At 42.8% G+C, this 7,015-nt stretch overlaps 1 pseudogene; it reads left to right on the top strand.

Moving 5' to 3' along the window:
- The first annotated feature begins 618 nt into the window (after nt 1-618).
- Nucleotides 619-737, top strand: LOC134912418 (5S ribosomal RNA; annotated as a pseudogene).
- Nucleotides 738-7,015: the final 6,278 nt, after the last annotated feature.

The following is a 7,015-nucleotide window of genomic DNA, read 5'->3' as shown; positions in this document are numbered from 1 at the left end:
TTTTTTGCTTTACTCTGTTTGAAATATTTTTTGATCCCTAAACTCCCCTTCCCTTTTTTCTGCTTTAAAACAATGGGTTTTTTCAGCATTTTTTATCCAGCATAACTGGACCTCCTATTACCTGCCCAAATTTTTTTTTTTTTTCCTTATGTTAGTCTGTACTTTATTTTATGAGTACCTGATTACTCTAGACATTCTGACACCTCTCAATGATTATGAGGCAGTCTATTTGACCTTTTTTTGTCTGTCAAAAAAAGAAAAGAAAAATGTCCTAGGTACATTAGTAACTTGACCTAAATTTCACTAGCCCATCATACTTTTGGGTTTTCAATTTACCTGTGACCTCCCCCTTCTTTCTCTCTTTTCTTTTCAATAGGTGAGCCTTACCTACCTCTCTCATCCATTGTCCGCTATAATTCTATAAGACAGTGGACAGCAGAAGGTGGGGCCCCCTCCCTATTCTTTTTCTACTTCATCTATTTCTCAGTACCCTCTCATCCAGATGCGAGACCACTCTCTGCAATGCTTGTAGCAACAGAGAATCTGCGCTACCAACTGGACAGCAAAAGTACTCTTATTGCTCCTTAATTACACCCCCTCATTTGTGTCAATCGTTTCAATTACTGTCATATTCCAGCGGAAACACCCAATCTCATCCGATCTTGGAAGCTAAGCGTTGGTAAGCCTGATTAGTACCCTATTGGGTGATCATTTGGGAATATCAGGTGCAGTAAAAAAGGAACCTTCGATTACAAACAGTAGAAGTGTTAGAGCAATTTCTGAACTTCCTATATCCACATTTGTGTTATTTATTCATATCCCCTACATTATATAGAATTGTATTCAACTCTATGATACTCTTTCAGGCAAGATAATTATTTGGCCATGAATACCTATTAGCTAATATAATAAATTTCTTTTTTCTTTTACTTTTTTCCTCCAGGATCTTTTCTATAGCAAACAGAGTTCTTACCAGGGGTTATACCTCTGTTAATTGACTTTTTCAATTAATAATTATACCATTTCTTTTGCCTATTATTTTGGTTTCATTAGATCATTAATTCTGTACCTACCCTTAATTATCACCACTGAGATTATATGTGTATGGTCTTGTATGGTACTCTTCATCTCTGAGATCAGTTAAGGCATATTATTTGCTCTTTACTCATATTTTTTCACCACAGGTGCCCCATACTCTTTATCAGTGTAACCTATTTTTCATTAGTGACTTTGTTAACTAACGATATAGGAATTCTTTTTCCAATTCACTGGTACAACCCTATTTTTGTATGTGTATTCTATTTATTATGTTTACTATTATATGCATATTTTGTGTATTTTTGAACATTTTCTGGTAACAAATTCTCTCTTTATTTTATACTTTATTGTATTAAAAGTGAAGTCTTAATAAATTCATTGTCAAATTCAAAGCGTGCCCCAACACAGAGTCTTTCTTTGTTCTTTCCCCATGTGTAAGGATTGAGCGGATCTTCCAGTATTAGACTTTAAACAAGTAAATATGCAGTACCAGGTCAAATCAATGGGTGTTTATTAAATTAATAGATACAGTACATGGGGTAAACCTGCTTGCACAGGTTAATAGAGACATTGACACTATTGGTTTGTCTTATTTACTGCGCCAAAGTCTTGGGTGTGTGCGGCACAGCATTCTTTTTGCCATTGTGTAATTTCTTGTGTAGAATGAACTGATTGCATATACATTAGTGCATGCTCATCAGGTATAGTAACAATGTTGAGAGATACAGGTTTATCACAAAGAGTTACATTCTTCCACCTGACATGCTGTGCCATGGAAGAAATTGCCTCTGGGTGTCAACAGTTAATTGGCACTGAGGACTTGTTCCTTCAATGGTCGGAATGCCAGTGGTCAGAATACCGACTGTGGCATCCCGATTGTGCAAATCCTGACAGGAGCTAGATAAGTATAACATGGCCAAATAACCCCCTTAACCCTAACTCTCCCTTTCTGCAGCCTAAATCGACCCCCCCCCCCGACAGCCTAATACTAACTCTCCCTTGTGGCGCCTAAACCTAAACCCCTATTCCAGTAGCCTAAAGCTAACCCTCCTCCCCCCCCACAGCCTAACCCTGAACCTTCCTCCCCACAGCCTAAATCTAATTTCCCTCCCCACAGCCTAATCCTATCCCTCTCCCGTGCAGCCTAAACCAAACATGCACACACCCAGCCATGCGCGGATGATCTCTCCGATGTCCCATTAATGCTCGTTCGGCATTCCAGCACTTAGGATTCTGGCACCAGGATCGTGATCCCGGAAACGCTGTTCCAAGCAGTGTTGGGATTCTGGCATTGGTATTTCGACTGCCAGGATCCTGAGTGCCGGGATCCTGAGCATAAGGATCCCCACTTCAGGTATGTGCATGATGATCTCAGCTCTCAGGCTCAGTCAGCTCCGCCTGCTCTCTCTCAACTTGCCTGCTCTCTCACAAGTTGTGAAATACTCATGATTTTTTAGACAGTCCCCCACACCCAAGGGAGTAGCCAGAACTGTGTGGGCCCCATAGCAACATTTTGAAGGGGCCCCTGTCTCAGTCCTATTTGAGAGACACCTCTCCACAGCAGGTGTTAATTTTATGCCCCATAATAGTGCCCTAGGTCAGTTTCTGAACCATAGTAGTGCCTTAGTTAGTATTATGTCACATTGTAGGGCTAGCAGTACATATTATGCAACAGTACCCCCAGTTCACATTATGACTTGCAGTGTCCCCAGTTCCTGTTATGTCACATTACAGTACCTCATATTGATATTAGGTAAAATTGCAATGCCCTCCAGGTCGTTGTATACCATATTACAATGAGCAGGTCCAGGGTCATAACTAGATGTATTGTCGGCTCCAAGGTAAAAGTTTGTAATGGCCCTTATGTATCACTCAATAGTGAAAAATGTATATAACACTTGGCAATTTGACAGGGAAGGTGTTCCTATCTCAGCTCTGGGCCCCATGGCAGCTGCACTCCCTGCACCTATGGAATCTACGCCATTGCCCGCACCCACTAAATTGTGGCTAAATCTACCACATCCCACCAGCTTCCTAGTGAAGCGGGGGAAATGAGGAGAGGGGGCGGAGCTAAATGATGCAAATGTCTGTCAGTCAAAACCACTCACTCCCCACTGATTTGCAAATCATGCCATTTGCAATGATGGGCCAGGGTTTAGCAACGAGACAGCCCTCTGACTGAAGTGTCCTGCAGTATCTCCTCTCCAGGAGTCTCCAAAAGTGGATCCCATAAAAGTAGGTATTGTAAGTATGCAGTAGTGACTACATTTAGTCTCGTGCAGAGGGTATGGATCGTTGAGTAGACACAACTTAGGTCGACAGTCGTTAGATTGACCATGGAAGGTCAACATGCATTAGGTCGACAGGAACAATAGGTCGACATGGTCATTAGGTCGATATGTACTAGGTCCACAGATCAACAGGTCTACATGTTTTTTAAAAACTATTTTGGCGTAGTTTTCTTCGTAAAGTGACGAGGAATACCAGTTAGCGTACCATGTCCCCTCGCATGGCGAGCAAAGCGAGCCATGCTTCGGGCAAGGTGCCTCGCTTCATTCGGCACAGGTAAGTTCCAATCGTAGTCTACATGGATCGTTAAGTATGAAAAAATAAAAAAAATAAAAAACTCATGTCGATCTTTTGACCTGTCAACCCAGTGCATGTTGACCTAATGACCATGTCGACCTAATGCATGTCGACATTCAGTGGTTGACCTAAGCTGTGTCGATCTAACGACCGTATCCCCATGCAGAACACTTCCTCTTTCTGCATTATGCCATGTGACTGTGATATCTTCTAGTCCTCCTGTAGCTGAGGGTGGGCTACTGCTTCTTCTGTTGTTCCAGGTCCAAGTCCATGTGGGAGAGTGCTGACAGAGCAATGCAGGAAAACCAGGTAGCCAGTCACAGCCCCGTATATCTAAGTCTAAACCGCTCCCAGCCCGGCAAATTTAAAGCTGTAGCTGGTACCAGTCCAGTAACTTCCAGCCTTAGCAGTACCACACTGGGTCTCCAGAAGCTATAGGGGTGATTCAGAGATGGACGCATCTGGAAGCAGCAGCCACGTCTGGTCTGCGCATGTGCACTGGCAATAGTGCGCGTGTGCAACTGTCACCGTGTGATCACATCCCATAAGGATGTGCGAACGTATTGAGGGGGCAGTGTCACACACATGCTGGGTGGCCTTGCACTTTGCTGGGTGCTCCCAGCAGGTACTGTAAGTAGATGGATGCAGATTTTTCTGGGAAGCAAGATCTGCGTCCATCTCGGAATAACCCCCTTAGTCAACCCCAGTTATTTACCTAGCATCTGCCAGTCAGTGTCAGTAACCGTAACTAGACATTTAAAGTCAGTGCCATAATGTCATTTGGTGCCATGCACCAGAAACAGAATTTAGAGCATGTGAGCGGAAAGGGGCATAGCCACATAATTTAACATTACACAGCACAGTAGTGTACATTATTCACATTACACTGCACAGTAGTGTCCATTATTCACATTACACCACACAGTAGTGTCCGTAAGTCACATTACACCGCACGGTAGTGGCCTGATAATCACATTACACTGCAAAATTGTGTCCTTTAGACATGATACACAACACAGTAGAGCCCCTTATATGCATTATGCCACACAGTAAAGCCCCTTACACATGTTATGCCACAGAAGAGTCCCTTATAAACATTATGCCATGGTAGTGCCCCGTACACACTTAATGCCAGGTACAGTGCATACGGAAAGTATTCACATTGCTTCACTTTTTCCACATTTTGTTATGTTACAGCCTTATTACAAACTAGAATAAATTCATTTTTTCCCTCAAAATTCTACACACAATACCCTATAATGACAATGTGAAAAAAGTTTTTTAGAGATTTTAAAAATAAAAAACTGAGAAATCACATGTACATAAGTATTCAGTGCCTTTACTCAATACTTTGTTGATGCACCTTTGGCAGCAATTACAGCATCAAATCTTTTTGAATATGATGCCACAAGCTTGGCACACCTATCTTTGGGTAGTTTTGCCCATTCTTCTTTGCAGCACCTCTCAAGTTCCATCAGGTTGGATGGGAAGTGTTGGTGCACAGACATTTTCAGATCCCTCCAGAGATGTTCAATCGGATTCAAGTCTGGTCTCTGGCTGGGCCACTCAAGGACATTCACAGAGTTGTCCTGAAGCCACTCCTCTGATATCTTGGCTGTGTGCTTAGAGTCGTTGTCCTGCTGAAAGCTGAACCAGCGCCCCAGTGTGAGTTCAAGAGCGCTCTGGAGCAGGTATTCTTCCAGGATGATTCTGTACATTGCTGCATTCATCTTCCCCTCTATCCTGACTAGTCTCCCAGTTCCTGTCACTGAAAAACATCCCCACAGCATGATGCTGCCACCACCATGCTTCACTGTTGGGATGGTATTGGCCTGGTGGAGAGTGGTGCCTGGTTTCCTCCAAACATGAAGCCTGGCATTAACGCCAAAGAGTTCAATATTTGTCTCATCAGACCAGAGAATTTTGTTTCTCGTGGTCTGAGAGTCCTTCAGGTGCATTTTGTCAAACTCCAGGTGGGCTGCCATGTGCTTTTTACTAAGGAGTGGTTTCCGTCTAATTGGCCTGATTGGTGGATTCCTGCAGAGATGCTTGTCCTTCTGGTAGGTTCTCTTCTCTCCGCAGAGGAATGCTGTAGCTCTGATAGAGTTACCATCAAGTTCTTGGTCACCTCCCTGACTAGGGCCTTTCTCCCCCGATCACTCAGTTTAGACGGTCAGCCAGATCTAGGAAGAGTCCTGGTGGTTCTGAATTTCTTCCATTTAAGGGTGATGGAGGCCACTATGCTCACTGGGACCTTCAAAGCAGCAGATATTTTTCTGTACCTATCCCCAGATTTGTGCCTCAAGACAATCCTGTCTCTGAGGTCTACAGTCAATTCCTTTGACTTCATGCATGGTTTGTGCTCAGACATGCACTGTCAAGTGTGGGACCTTATATAGACAGGTGTTTGCCTTGCCAAATTATGACCAATCAACCTCAGGTGGATACCAATTAAGCTGTAGGAACATCTCAAGGATGATCAGTGGAAACAGGATGCACCTGAGCTCAATTTTGAGCTTCATGGGAAAGGCTGTGAACACTTATGTACATTATGTAGTTTTTTATTTTTAATAAATATTGAAAAAATAACAGAAAACTTTTTTCATATTGTCATTATGCAGTATTTTGTTTAGAATTTTGAGGGAAAAATGAATGTATTCCATTTTGGAATAAGGCTGTAACATAACAAAATGTGGAAAAAGTGAAGCGCTGTGAATACCTTCCGAATGCACTGTACAATGCACTGATGTGAGTTTACACTTTTTTGTGTATCTCTGTCTTATCCTGCATCAGATGAAACTTGGTCAGATCTACCTTTCTGTGAAGTAGGGTGTTTTTGGACTGGGCGATGACTATGCAATCACATGTAACTACCCTGACTTGTGGGCATGTGATGGGACTGTTGTTGGCATGATGCTAAAGCTTTGTGTGAGCCATGGGTACAGGGAAGAAAGCCTTTGGCTGAAATATCTCTTGCACCTAGCATGAGGCTGGTGCAAGTGCCAATGCGAATTATGACAGTTGCCAGGCATAGCCAGTACTTTGTGGGCCCCATAATAACACTTTAAAAGGGCCCTGTCCTAATGTTTCTAAAGAGACAACTCTCCACAGCAGTTGTTAATTTCATGTCCCACAATCGTGCCCTAGTTCACATTATGTCACATTTTATGGCTGCCAGTACACAGTTACACAGTTACACAGTTACAATGTCGACATTCAGCTATTTGGTGTGGATGAAATGTCAACATTCAGGTTTTCTTCTCTATCTGTCCCTAACCCTAACAGTAAGCCTCCTGGAAATGTTGACGTTATGACAAAGTCAACATTTCCAGTGTTGAAATTCTGTCAGTGTTGACTTTTTGAGGGTGTTGACATTAATGATGTTGACATT

This window comes from Pseudophryne corroboree, chromosome 4 (genome assembly GCF_028390025.1).
Source record: "Pseudophryne corroboree isolate aPseCor3 chromosome 4, aPseCor3.hap2, whole genome shotgun sequence".
NCBI lineage: Eukaryota > Metazoa > Chordata > Amphibia > Anura > Myobatrachidae > Pseudophryne > Pseudophryne corroboree.
The sequence above is the reverse complement of the archived record's forward strand: the minus strand, read 5'-3'. Positions and strand labels throughout refer to the sequence as shown.